At 41.2% G+C, this 14,916-nt stretch overlaps 1 protein-coding gene across 1 annotated transcript in view; it reads right to left on the reverse strand.

Moving 5' to 3' along the window:
- The window catches only part of Ppp1r9a (protein phosphatase 1 regulatory subunit 9A), a 125,457-nt gene that overhangs the window by 63,793 nt on the left and 46,748 nt on the right, over positions 1-14,916 (reverse strand). The window lies entirely within an intron of this gene.

A 14,916-nucleotide genomic window follows, 5' to 3' on the forward strand; every position in this document is an offset into this window, starting at 1 on the left:
AACAAGTAATGTCTTTAATTCCTACTTTCTGTGTAAATAAGCTGTCAATATCGGGAACAGGGAGGAAGGAATCAGAGGTCAACGCTTCATAGAGTCAGCAGAGCCTTAATGAAGCCTTCAAAAGCTTAGTAAATCGACTCTCCTCAATGCCAGAGTTCAATCAGTTGTGTTGTATTTGTTAATTACAGAGGCAATGAACTGAGGCTAAGGGACAGACCAGGGCTCCTGACTATACAAGTGCTGCGTTAGACCTACAGAGGATGCTAATAAACTATTTTGTCAGTCTGAAAAAAAAAATCAGCTAAGTTTAGATTTTCAGCTTTTTCTCAGAAAGCTACAGATCTGAGCACAGTATGAGGCTCTACCTGCTGTGGTGGCCAGTGTAGACATTAACCTTCCAGTTCCCAGAACTCTGCTAACTGGCAGTGGCCTGCTGTTAGCTTGCTCCCTTCCTTCTAAGGCGAGCGGGACCCTGTAGGCATTTGAGTTCATGACCTCTGAAACAAATGTGCGCCTTTGTCACTGACTTCCTCAACATTATTGGAAAGTAACTCCTCTTGGCAGCACCAGGCTATGAGGCTATAATTCAAAATAATTGCCTGACATTTTTACCTTATGTAATTTAGGGATAAATCACAGATTCTGTGGGCTAAGAAGACCAAGTTCATTTAATTCATAAATTCCTTCAGGTTGGGCGTCTTCAACATATAAGATGCAGACAGGAATTCACACTGCCTTCAAGCAAGCCTTTGTGAACAATGGGATGATGGGTATTTTTGAGTAAATTGCCTCAGCTTCTGGTTGCCACTCTTCCTTCCTCTTCCCTCTGTGCTGTACTCACTCTGACACTGTGGGAGGTGTGCACCACCCTTTTGCCTGTGCTTGGCATGAAGGAAATCTGGTCACTTGCCTTGTGATCCTTCCTAGTCTGCAAGGCCATCGCTCAACAATTTGCCGACTTCTCCTTCGCAAACCTAACAATTTGTATTTTGTGAACAGTGCAGAATCTTCCTCTCTGTACTTGACGCTGTGCTCTGATTGATTTCCTAGTACCTCAGCATTGCTCTAGATATGGAGCCTAGAAGCAGACAGTGTCTACTAAGAAACCGTGTGCACTGACGATGACACACTGCAACCCGTTGGACTGTTCTTCCTCACACCAGGGCCGTTATCACAGAGACCACAACCTTATGCATTTGTCTACAGACACAAGGGTAGGACTGCTCATGTAGAACAGTAAGCTTTCAAGATGGTAGCAGGAGAGGTGGGTCCACTCCCCACCATTTTCATTCAAGTAAAACCAAAGACATCTTGACTGGAAAGAAAAGGTTTGTATTAATATTATTCATTTTGAACACACATGGCAGTTTAGCATCTAAAAATCTAGGATTCTTTGACACTAGTCTCATATGTCTACTAGGCACGTCTAAGCTGTGCCTACACACCCAGGCCACGTGTACTAACTGAGGCTGAGGGCAGCTATATAAATGGTCAACGCAAAATCATAAGCTTAAATATTACGAATTTTCTTTTGAGAGTCTTTTCTTGTTAATTCAATTTCATATTTCTTGAACATGAACTTTGTAGATTATGTTCCAGTGTCACAAGGAAGGACATGTCTGCGTTAATTTCAAGTACCATTCCAAGTATCTTTGAATGCAGCTGACCAATGTAGCTTGTTAGTTTTAGGTAGCTGCTGGTTCAGGTAACATTCCTTCAGATACTTTTTTTAATAAAGATTTTGTTTATTTATTTTATGTATGAGTGCTCCATCTATATACACACCTGTATGCCAGAAGAGAGCATCAGATTCCAGTATAGATGGTTGTGAGGCACCATGTGGTTGCTGGGGATTGAACTCAGGACCTCTGGAAGAGCAGCCAGTGCTCTTATTGGCTGAGCCATCTCTCCAACCTCCCCCTTCAAATACTTTTAATGAAAATCAAAACTGTAAGCAATTCTTACTTCTCAGAATAGTTCTGGCTTTGTCTATGATACCTTTTTTATCATAATTATCTCTACAAATGTATGTTAAGAATTCTAGATTCTTTTATTTTTTTATTTTCCCAGCTTCCTCTCTTTAGCATCTTTCCATTTACTAGCTCTGTCTCTTTCCAATCGACCTTATAAAATGTATTCTGAAGATAACATGGGTTGCTCACTGCTTTGAGTCTGGTTCATTATAAGCCCTAAAGAGCATAGGTCTTACAAAACTCTGTGGAGTCACTGTTTCTCACCGACCACTCACAACTCCTACCATCAGGAAATTGAGCAAAGGACGAGGCTGGTGCAGAATACCATAAACTCTGGACTGACAAAGTTGCATTTAGTAGATGACGTGTATAATCCTCTGACCCCTTTATCTTTATTGAAAATCTTAATTATTTTTATGGTTACCCTGCAAGTAAAATAAATGATATGTAACAAAAGATTAGCAACATGTTGTAAATCTCCAACTTAGATCAAATCTGTTACATGCAGAGAAAGGTGGACAATGTCACACAGTGCTCTCCCCTCCCCCCAGCACAATAAAAAGCTCCAGGAAACCTTGCTACCAACACCTATTTCCTTGGTAGCTAGCTCTTTTCCTGCTAACCAAATTTAAAATCTTTAAAACAACTGGGTTCTTGGGCATTCTTCTTCTCACTCTGTAATCTATTTCAGATGTGGCAAGGACAGTTCTCAGGGTAAAACTGACAAATACTGAGCATCCCTTCCTAAGTTCTGTTTACCTTATTTGCCAATACTCTTTTCTTTTTAATGGCCCCATTAAAACCCTGGAGAGTAAAGAATAGTACCTTAGAAGCTTAATGTTTGCCTAGCAATATACATTCAGCAACTAGCTGACATGGGTCTGAATATACCATTTTAATTTGGAGAAATTGGCCCATATTTCACCCATGGGCCATTAGTTACGTTGTTGAAACTGTTACCTAAGAGATCCCTGAAAACCACACTCTTATGCTACACCATTGCCAATCTACAGAAACAAAAGTTCTGCAAGGGGAAAAACATCAAGAATATACTTCTTTAACATTTCCTCATATGTAAAGGTTTCTGTATGATCCTGCTGGGTTGAGATTCACCATCCACAGCTTTGATTATCATTCAATTCATTTCGAAGTCGTGCACATGGGTCTACTGGCCAAAGTTCTTGTCTTTGTTTTTCTCAGAGTATGTTCATCCTGAGCAAGCAAGGGGAGAAAGAAAAGAGGAGGAAGAGGAGAACGAGGAGGAGGAGGAGGCGGCGGCAGATTCTTTGAGAAGCAGTGGCTGGGGGATTATAAAAGAGATCACTGAAAAATCCAACCTATATCATTTTATTTCCTCCTAAGCCTTAGACGTGCTTAGCACGGTGACAAGTCGTCTCCTGGGCTTAGGGAGCATTTCATGCCTTCTTTCTTACAAAAGCCACAGACAATACATAATCACTAAAAATTATTTCATTGTCCTTAAAAAGAATGAAAATTGTTCCTCCAGGGGAAGAAAGGTGTAAGATTCCTTTAGATTTCTGTGATGTTCTTGTCCTTTACATGGTGCTATCACACCTAGTTTTGTTGATCTCTAGTCTCTTTAACCTTCCCAAATTACTCTAATGTCCCTGCTCCTCCCCTGCCTGAAGAATGCATGCATGTTTTTATTAAATGGCCCAGTCAGGTTGCACTTCTTAGTAAACTCCTCAGCGTCTGGTTGGTGGAAGGCCAAGCATGGGGGTGTATTAGAACCTGGAGCATACATAAGACCCAGAGGCATCATGTTTTACTGAAGGAACATAAACTTTCAAATCTGAGTTGTGTGGTCACTTAGATCTAGGTTCAAATGCTGCTTCTGAGATTTTTCAAGAAAACTTCTAGGTCAAAGTTTTGATCTGTCCAGTGAAAGACAAAAAGAAAAACAAACAAACAAACAAACAAACAAACCCCAGTTCCTTACCAAGACAAGGTTGTCACTGCTATGTGGTGCCTGGAAAACATTGAACAGAAAGGCACAGCCCATGATAGTCAAAATAGCTGGTCACTGCAGTGGCGACACTGCATGAAGCCTCACCAAGCCCGTTTCTGGTAACCAAATGTCTACTAAGTCTTTGACTTGTACGTATGATTCCTTGGGTCTCCACACAAACATCCTCTCTCAGTATTCTGACACAAGCCACTCCTTTCCTAAGCTGGGTCCTTTTTATGTTCTAAATGCGGACCAGCTTATATCAAACTCAAGAGAGGTCCTATGTTCCAGTGAGCCTCACTCAGCCCCTGCCACATGCACTCACATCACAACACTCCGGAAAGCTGTTGCCAGGAAGACTATCTCACCTCCCTATGGCCCAGTGCACACCTTCATCTGTCTGAGCACTCAGTCACATCTGCCTTTCCCCATCAACTGAAAGTCCCTCAACCACGCTAGGTACAATTTATCCCTGTAATCCCAGTGGCTGGCAGACTGTTTGGCATACAGTAGGCCCTGAACAAATGTTTGCTGTATAAATGAAGACAGTTGCAACCACATCTGTACACCATGGTAGAGCCTGATTTTCCTGCTAATCTCAGCTTTCCAGTATGAAATACAGCTAAGCATCGCTGCAGTAGAGGCCTAAATGACCCTCCTGGGGATTTCCTCTTGTTGTTAGGTTCAACAATTTGCAGTAATTTTTGCTGTAGCAATGTTTACTCTGGTAAATTCTGGGACGCTAAATGGTGCTCATCATAAAAATAGCCTTAATTGTGCAATTTGTGGGAATTTGTTTACTCGCTTTGAATCCAGTTATGTATATTCTCAGACTCACTTCTGAGAGAAAATAGAACTTTCCGTATGGAGGAAGACCTCAGACGAGACACTGATGCTCATCTCAGCTTTCCAGGCTGAAATACCATTAGACAATTCTCCATCAACTAGGATTTTAGCAAAAAGTATGTTCCCCACAAAGGCATTTCTTTTTCCTATGTTGGGCCAATGACTTCCGTGTGGCCTGGGCCACTTAAGACTCTAAATAAACATTACTTGCAGAGCTATGAAGCACTTTCATCAGGGTCTGTTGTAAATGACACGCTCAAAAGGTAACACAGAGACGCTTAGAGACTGCGAGGCCTTCTCACTGGGAGTACTGCTGACTTCTCGTTTCTCCAGGACAGCCACAGAGTAGTGCAACAAGGCATATCTAGAGAGAGAGAGCATTTGCCTGCATCTTTTATGGTCTACTCCTCCAGAGAATAGTTTATAGATTTCAATGTCATAGATAATTAATAAGAGAGTTGAAGGAAACAAACACACAAATATCCAATGTAATGCCTGTGGTGCATATCACATTCTGACTCCCTCCCCTTTGCTACGTCATTCAAAATGTATCTGTTTTTTTTTTTTTTTTTTTGGTTTTTTTTTTTGTTGTTGTTGTTGTTGTTGTTGTTGTTTGAACTTTATAGAGAGGGTTGCTTCACCTCACAGTTTGGGAAATCAAAAGTTGAGGGACCACATACGATAACAGTCTCCTTAGTGTCAGAAATATTAGCTGGTACAGGGTCACATGACATTAGTGGGTTTGGGAGCATATGGATATGTGCTTGTGTTTACATGTTTATGGCACCTCAGACTTTGGTTCTGAGAATGCATCTTGGTTCTCATACCATCCTAGTCTCCTTGGAGAGAAACATTTTTTAAAGATCCGTTTTATTATTTTAAATTATGTGTGCATGCGCATGAGGAAGTGGGGGTGCGGGGACGGGGTATGTGCTCATGACAGATAATGTCTTTGGAGGCTAAAGGCATCAGATCCCCCCTTGGAGTAATAAGTAGTCATGAGCCACCAATGCAGGTGCTGAGAACTGAATCTGGATCCTCTGTAAAAGCAGGAAGAGCTTTTAACCAATGTGCTATCTGTCCAGCCCTCAAATAGAGAACCATTTAAGATGAATACCAACATTACTCATATAGTTCCAAGTACCCAGCCTTCAAGAGCTCAGCACATGTTACTTACCATGCTGCTGCTAAATTATTATGCAAGCAATTTTAACTAAAGATCTTCAAATAAAATATCTTATAACTACTGAGATGCATGTTTCCTTTTTAAATATTTCCTATTAATTTTGCTAGTTTATTAATTAGCATCAGGTTTTAACGTTTGCCTTAGTTTTTATCTACCAGAAATAGAAGGCATACTCAAAACCAGGGCCACTATTTCCTGCCATGGTATCTCAATGGTAAAATGACTCCCAGCTACACAGCTTCCTGAGCTCTCCTGTAATCTTTCCTCTCGAGTGTGGACTGGACCTAGCAATTCAGTTGAAGCTAAATACACAGGAAGTAACTAACTTAGTTACAGGAAGTGTGACTTGTGCCTCTTTTGTCCTCTTGCTCTCTCTGAGTCCTCACTATTAGGAGGCAGGAATCCATGCTGTGAGCAGGAAGAGGCCACATTATGAGGTACTGAGTTGCCTGGCCCACAGCCAGCAGGAAACAGGAGTCTGCCAACAGTCACATGAGGGAGCATGGAAATGGCTCTTCTGCATCCTGTGGACAGCTGTGAGTGAGTCTGGATGCAGACCCTCTCCCAGCTGAGTGCTTAGATGACCACAGCGCTGGCTGACACCTTACTTACGGCCTTGGGACAGATGTGGGCTGAGAAAGGTCCAGATGAACCGGTTCACAGTGTACTGTAGAGCTATTCCTTATTTTAGGCTGCTATGTTTGGGTGGTTGGTAATGTTTTAGAAGGAAGGGGGTCCACACAGGAAGGGAGTCTGCCATAACCAGACAGGGGGAAACAGCAGGAATGTGGTCTGGAACAGGCAGTGGCTGAAGGCTAGACATATTCTAGAAAGCGGATTAGTTTAACCTGCCCTCGGCAGAGTTGAGACGCACCATCAGCTTCTCAGTGAGATGAAGGAAGTATCTAGGAAACAGAACATCTCAGCGGGGCCATTTCCAAACAGCAGCTCAGGTGCTGCCTGACTCTTTTCTCTCCCTTCAGGAAAGTGGAAAACGGAATGAAAGTACTATTAAACAGGAGGGGAACAACAAGATTTGATGGCTTTGAACATTTTAAAATTAGTGCTAGAATTAAGAGATGATTGCCAAACCAAGTTCAAATCCAGGGAACTGTTGGGTGAATAGAGTTCTCAAGTAGAGGGTGGACTGTTAGGGTACTGGCCTTAAAAATTCCAATACTAAACGATGTCAGATGAACAAGTCTGCCACTGCCCTAAAAGAGGCACCGTTTTTATTTACTCTAAGCCTGTACAGTATTACTGCAAAGCTAATCTGAAACAAAGGCCACCATGCCTCTGTTCCCAGGGCTAGTGGAGAGCAGTGCACTTGTCTCCCGCATTTTTCGATATAGTTTATGGCATTTGGTAGATTATCCCATAAGGACATACCTGTGGCCACACTGATCGAAGTGACCACGAGAAAGTATTAGAGGAAGACTACAGTGAACAGGATTCCAAAGCAGAGAACAGCTCAACCTGTAGCATGTATGCTCCATAGGTTCCCAGGTAAAGAATTCTGACACACCCTCAGGATTTACCTTAGAAACCTGAGTGTACTCAGGTTCCATTTGTCCTAAATCAATCATCCAAGTAGATCGAGGTGTTGTAGTAAATGGACAGACATGGCTTGGCTTTAGCACACACAGGGGCTGCGTTAAGTGGGGCCTGGAAACCTTCACTGTCTACAACATCCCAGACAAAAAAGCCAGTACCAAGGAGGCACCAGGGACCACATCTAATTAAATGACTCCATTGTGGGGATAACTGGCCACAGCATGCATCCCTGGCCACAGCAAAGCCATCCCTGATCCCTTGGCAATTCTCCTGTAAGTAATCAAGGGTATCAGCATTATGAAGAGACGACCTATCAATAGTCTTTCCATAAACGTACAAAACTTACCCACAAAAAAAAATAAGTCTCCCTTTCAGCAATTCTTCTCACCATGGGACTAGATAGGACAGTGAGTTTTGAGCCAGTATCCAGAGGACCAGGAAGTTTCAATTCCTCTCTCCTCAAAATCCCCCAGCAAATCCAGGCCCTTGTGCAGGAGGGCAGGTGACCTCACTAGTGGTCATCTTAAAGCAAGGGATGGGCTAGCAGAGTTACGGAGTCAGAAAGCAGCTCCATGACATTCACAGGGTGCACGTAGTTTTGAGTGTGGTTTGACAGAGCAGCCAACGTACTTTCCAAGGCAGGCCATACTTACTGGTATCACCTATTCAGCTGGGGCTTGGACTCAACAGTCCTAATTCTTGCTTCTACACAGGAACTGCAATGGGTCTACACACAGGGAACCTGCTACTCTACTGCTGTGATGAGATGTCTTCTAAATCTGGTTTTAATGTGGGGAGTGGGGTGTTGACAAGGGTGATGAGGCTCAGAGCTGTTCCTGCTCCATTGAGTTATCTTCATCACCAGAAAGACAACACAAGGCAGTTGGAGTCCAAAGATCTGTCTTGGGGTTTTCATGAGAGTTTGTCTGTCCTAGAGATGTATCCCTGATACGGCCAGCATTGACTTCTATCAGCTCAGATCCGCACAAAGGTCCCTGCTCTAGGGATTAATCTAAAGTCACATGACAGACCTAATGGACTGCAGGGGAAACTGTGTCAACAGGCAAGCCAGAGAAGCTACTTCCTCTATTGACCATCCTATGCCTGATGTACTATCTGCCCTGCACACAGGAGAATGCTCAAGGTTTGCTAGGTGTCAGCCACAAGGATTGAGACTCCCCTTATGGTCGTACAGGTGTGTGCTTCTGTAAATACTGTCACATCAGGGTCAGAATCTTCCTTTAACCCAGATGTGTGTCCAGATGAGTTGAAACAATGATCGTTTTTGTGCTGGTTGTTCAGGTCTTTACTTCCCAAAGACAAAACAGCAAGAAGAGTGTATGATCCCTGCACAGTAGGGACAACAGCAGGGACGAGCTCTGATATGCTGACGTGATGCTAGTACACAGAGCAGTGAGCACGGCTGCCCTTGGTCTTAGGGGAAGCCGATTTCTCTCACACATCCTGGACAAACAACTGAAGAGAAAATAAAGAGGGCAGCCACAGAAGTGCCATAGTAATGCTAGAGAGCTCAAAGAAGTATTTCCCGATGCTTAAATTTAAGGAAAAAAAAAAAAACCCAAAAAACAAAAAAATGTTTTGACAAATTCAGGGTTGGTTTTTATGGGATCAGAACAATATATTGGTCAAGCTAATGGGACACCTCCTTAAGCTCAGGTGACTACAGAGCGTCCACACAGCACTCTCCACTTCCTTCCACATGGCTTTAGTAGCTCTGCTCTACAGGACACCAGCCTGCCTTCTTGAGCAGCCCCTTGCACTGTCACAGTCTCTTCAGCAACAGAGAACAGACAACAAAATCGACCTGCAAGTAGAAAAGTGAGGGCTGATGCCCCCCAAATCCATAGGTCCAGCCTCAGTGTCCTCACTGAAAGAGTTTCTTGCTATGGCCATTAGGCTTTTTACAGGTCTCCATGAAAACAATGTAAATTCTGTAGTACAATGTTTATAGTTTACATTTATGCTATATTATAATGCTAGCTTCTTGTGAGACGCAAATAAATGCTCCACGATTCAATCTTCTTAATTCCTTCTAATAAATGTTTTCTATTTGCAACTAGACGAGTGCCACCTGTCTGTACATTTGTGCTAAATGCCTACAAGGCAGGGAGGCAGCCCATGATCTTTCGTGTTCCCACTGAGATCCTGAAGTAAGTAGTCAACAGGGCAAAGCCGACCTCTGTAATTCAAATGTCACACTGCAATTTCAAACTGGCAGTCCTCCTTGGGTTTCGTTTTGCTTGCCCAGGAAACAATGAGGTACTTATTCTGATGCCAGTACAACTGTGGGAAGGGTTGAGAGATCTGTGTTTCCTTGAATTTTTAATCTGCAGAACTGGACAGCTGCTTACAAAAGGGGCACATGCTTCGATTGCTTTAATAATTCTGTAACATACAATGAACTGGGTCTCAGAAAATATGATGTTTGCATTACAATTTATATCCAAGCTGATTTGTACAATTATAAACCTTACAGCAGGCTATCAATGATACAGACCTACCACCAGTATTGACCGCAGTGTCATCAATGTAATTTTCATATGTAACATACAAACATACTAACTCCTTCTCACTCTCTCCTTCTAGAAGAAATTCTACTTCTGTCCTCACTCATCCTCATGTACTTTATGGAAACAGTTCCTTCTTGTCAAGAACCTACAAGGCAAGGACGCAAAGGTCTTTACCTCAGTGTTCATGGAAACGTTAAGTAGTATGATTGGCTTACATCTAGAACTTTCCCTTAAACCCTCACAGATCTAGGCGCCTATATAAGATATATCCTAAGGTAGTAGATTGGTGGCTAGTAAGGATATGTATATATTTCAGGAGCTGCCATGGTTGCTGGCCACAGTAGTTCATGCCTGTAATTCTATCACTTGCAGTCGAGCAGGGAGACTTTCCTTAGCTCAGGGCCAGCCTGGTCTATACGGTGGGTTCCAGGTAAGCCTAGGCTACAGAGTGAGATCCATTGTTAACAGAAACAAAATGCTAATAATAAATGAGTACCATACAGTTTTCATACTATAAAAAAATGAGATAGTTTTAAGCTCTTTTCTAAGTGCTCAAATAGTAAAAACTATGATATATTCATTTTATAGACACATAATTGTTAAATATAAGATACTGCATCTGGTGGGTTTCATTTTTTAAAGTACTGAGTTGACAACATCTGAAATAAAATTTAAAGCACAACAAGCAGAGGCATTACCACAACTCCTGAACTAACTCACGAGGAGCAGGAGCTACACCGCAGTCCTGTGCGTGGGCCCTCTGGGCTGCCTCTCAGTCACTAACCCCGTGCGGAATTAATTTTGTTGGAATATTATCATTCTTGCCACTGCTTGCTTTTAGTTTTGCTGCATTTTTGTTTAAACAATATATCATTATTTTGTCAAGACTTCATATCAATGGGATTATTCTGTATTTTGCTGGGCTGTTGTGCCCAGTAAGAAAGTTCAGACTATACTAGTAGTGAGCTGCTGACACAATGCTCGCATCCTGCTGAGCTGTGAGCACACCGCAGTATATGCATGCGTGCTCATGTTAATAGAGATGTCAGATGTGTTCCATTTTCCTGTTACGAGACTGTATTACATGAGTTATGAATCATGAGTAAGACATTTTCATTTTATTAAGATGCTTAACAAAAGATAGAATTTTTTGGATAAATTCTGGCTGACAGTAGCAAATTGTTTTTTTTTTTTTCAAAGTGGCTGAGCCAGCATATTTTCCTGTGCACAGAGAGTTAAGAGTCTCCCTACCTTTGCATCTTCCTTGAACTCAGAATGCCCAACTTAAGTCAATTCCACTGGAATTCACATTGGTTTTCAATCTCCACTTCCTGGCTGTTTGCAATATACTTGGCAACTATCTTCCACCAAGGCTTCTTTTGTGCCATGTCTGCTCATGTTCCGGACCCGCAGGTAGTCTCTTATTATTGACTCAATTACTTATTTTCGATACTTTGCTTTTGCTTCTGATTGTTTCATTTTCTTAAAGGTATTCATTTGAGACATGTAAGTTCCTAATTATAATGCTGCCCTTTTCTCAATCCTTTCCTTTATGGAACTTTTTCTTTTAAAACCAAAGACCTACCAGTACGTTTCTCCACTACCCTCTTTACTTTGGTTTTACTTTTCGTATTCCTTGGCCAGGCCAACTGCAATGGAATGTATGGATTGAGGTGGGGGCCTCATTTGTCTTTTCTCTCCCGTTTATTGATATGCCTTTTTCAATAATTTTTCAGCTACTGCAGAGTAACTATGCCAACAGCTGTATCCAGATTTTCTACTTCTCTGTCCAATTTATAGCAATCTAATAACAATCTCTTTTAAGGCATTGGAAATGGTTGTCTTATTGTACTCTCCTTTCATGTACATTTTCACAACTGCTTACCAAAGTTATTGGAAACACTTTTGGATTTTCATTAGAATGGGACTGACTATGCAAATCGACTTGTAAGATGTTGACTCAATGCAGCTCCTGAATCTTTTAGTCTATGGATAAAATTCCTTTGCCTTATACACACTTGGTTTATCACGTTTCAGTAGAGATTTATTGTTCCCTTTAAGGTCTTCCATACTCTACTTCTTGATATCTATTAATGTAATGTTTTAAAACTTACAATTTTCTCCCTTTCTGTAAAGGTTAAAAAATACATGTTATATTTTCATACTATGTATTCAAAGAACTTGCTAAAACCTTGTGTTATTTTGAACAGTAGGTACTTCTTAAGTTTTCTAAATAGAAAATTTCACTATCTGCGAATTGTAATGGTTTTATTTCTTCTTTTCTAACTTATTTTCTTCTTCTTGCTTCCTAGCACTGTCAAGTATTGAAAACTGGTCAAATTTGAAATGTTACACTATACACATTCCAATCAGGGTGTGTAGCCTTTGATATATATTGTCATATACAGTTTGATGACATTCTGCCTATGTATCTTTTGCACAATTTTAACTTGATTTTAGGTGTTATTTCTCGTCATTAGGTTTTGTGACCAAAGTTGCAAGCAATGAGTACATACAAATCACACTCTCGAGTTCTTCCTACATTTCTGACTTCAACCTTGTTGGATGGTTGTTCTCACATCTGCAGCGAGAGCGTCTGTGGACTTTGGTATACTTGGTAATGGTTTATCTCATCTTCTTTCTCCTTATTTCTTTATACGTCCCGCACCCTTTCCTCACCTTCCTCTCTCTGCTTCCCCTACTCCTGTTTGCTACGCAGGGTGTTTTGTTTTCCCTGTGAGTTTCGTACTTTGGAACTATAAACTCTTATTTCTCAAAACACTGGCCTTTAGGCTTTGTACAGAAGCAAACACACCCAAGAAAAGATGTGCTTGTATTTCTTCTGAAACTCAGTTCATATTTAAGCTGCCATGATGAAAAATTCTCATAGAAAATGTTTTTTTTTTCCTTACTACTTAGCAATAAGCTATGATATCAGTGATTTTCCATCTGCTGGTAGATTTACTTCATCTATAGAGATAGTAGCCCACAGCACGCCAGCTGTATGATGACGCTCTCCAACTAGCCATTTAATTCTGAATATGGATGACATTTGTCTGCAATAACTCAAACCAGTACCAATCAGAGAATCTTTAGAATAACTATGAGCCCACAATAAATGTGATGGCATCAAAGGTAGATGTGATGGTTAGATGAATGAAAGAAGCCAGATATAAACAAATGTTTTGGATTTATTTCATTCCGATGGCATTCTAGAACCAGCCAGATTAACATGTAGTGTGAACAGGCAGGTGAGTGATGCTTCTGGCTGAGAGTAACTGCAAGGTGACCATTTGAAGCGATAGAAATGTTCTACAATGTGATCTGGTGAGAATGCTTTCTTAGCAAACTGTTAGCTTAAATATATTAAAATTTGATACATTTCTAGCATATTCAAATTGTTCCTTATTGAAGTTGATTTCATAATGGTGCTATAATAAACATATTAAATGAAATATTTAAGATCTGTTATCTATTTATCACTTTTTTGTTCATCTTATCTGCATAAAACAGCCGTCTAAATGCCTTCAGAATCAGGAATACCAAAACTCATAGTTGCAGCATCAATATCAATTTCAAAGGACTGAAGCACTTACATAGCCAGGCACACAGCTGCCACGTGGAAGCCTGCACACGAGTCCTTGCTCTGGTGACCATTCGTTCTGTATTGCTCATGAAAAGTCATTTCTATAACTGAAGGCTATTTCTACATTAACACATTTCAAAGAAGAAGAAGAAGAAGAAGAAAGCAAAACAGATCTTGACATTATTTAGGTTATTTTGACTATTGTGCTTCCACTGCGACGTATTTAAAGTAAGAAGTCATGCTAGCCTATAGTCGAGGGCAAAAGCTTCCCGAAGTGCTAAGTCCAGAGCACCATGGGGGCGGATACTGTGCCTCCAGTCTCTCATAGGCACTCCCCAGTCTTGCTGTGTATCACACTGACTCTTTCCCTGCATTCCAGGCATTCTTCATCATATTTTTAACTATAAGTAATTCTATTCTCCATTTTTTTTTTTCATTAAAAGAAGTTATATGGCCAGGTGGGGGTGGTACACATCTTTAATCCCAGCACTTGGGAAGTAGAAGCAGGTGGATCTCTGAATTCAAGGCCAGCTAGGTCTATGGAACAAGTTTCAGGACAGCTAGGGCTACACAGAGAAAACTCTGTCTTGAAAAACAACAACAATAATTTCTATATTAAATGTATTCTTTGAGAAGCTCATACATGCCTATAATGTAAAATCATATGTACCCCTATAATCTCTCTCCAACTTCTCCCAGAGCCAGTGCACACATGTCCATTCCAAACGTCACGTCTTCTCTTTTTAAAAAATAACTCACTGAGTCCAATTACTGCTGCCACCAGGAAACTGGGCAACCTACCAGAGAACACACATCTGCAAATAAATAAATAAAAGAAAAGAAAGAAAGAAAGAAAGAAAGAAAAAAGGACCCTTCCTTCCCCAGAAGCCCTCAACTGCCAACAGCTCCTTAGTTAACTAACATCCTTCCATGATCAAAACCCTGGAGAGGCTAGAGGTGCAGGGAGGACAACTAACCATAATAAAGGCTGCCTGTGACTAACCAGGGCCACCATCATGTCAACTGGATAAACATTGGAAAGATTCTCACTAAGGTCATGAAGAGGTCAAGGGCATTCATTCACTTCATCACTCTCACTTAAGACTGTCTGGATAGACATCAGACAAGAGAAGGAACCAAAGGGGATGCAAAGGGGGAAAAGAACAAGTCAAAGTATCCCCAGTTGCCGACAACGTAAATCTACACATAAGAGACTCTAACAGTGCCTCCTAGAACTCCCTAGAGATACCTGCAGTTTCACAAAGCAGCAG

The sequence above is a fragment of the Acomys russatus genome, chromosome 10 (genome assembly GCF_903995435.1).
Source record: "Acomys russatus chromosome 10, mAcoRus1.1, whole genome shotgun sequence".
Classification (NCBI taxonomy): Eukaryota; Metazoa; Chordata; class Mammalia; order Rodentia; family Muridae; genus Acomys; species Acomys russatus.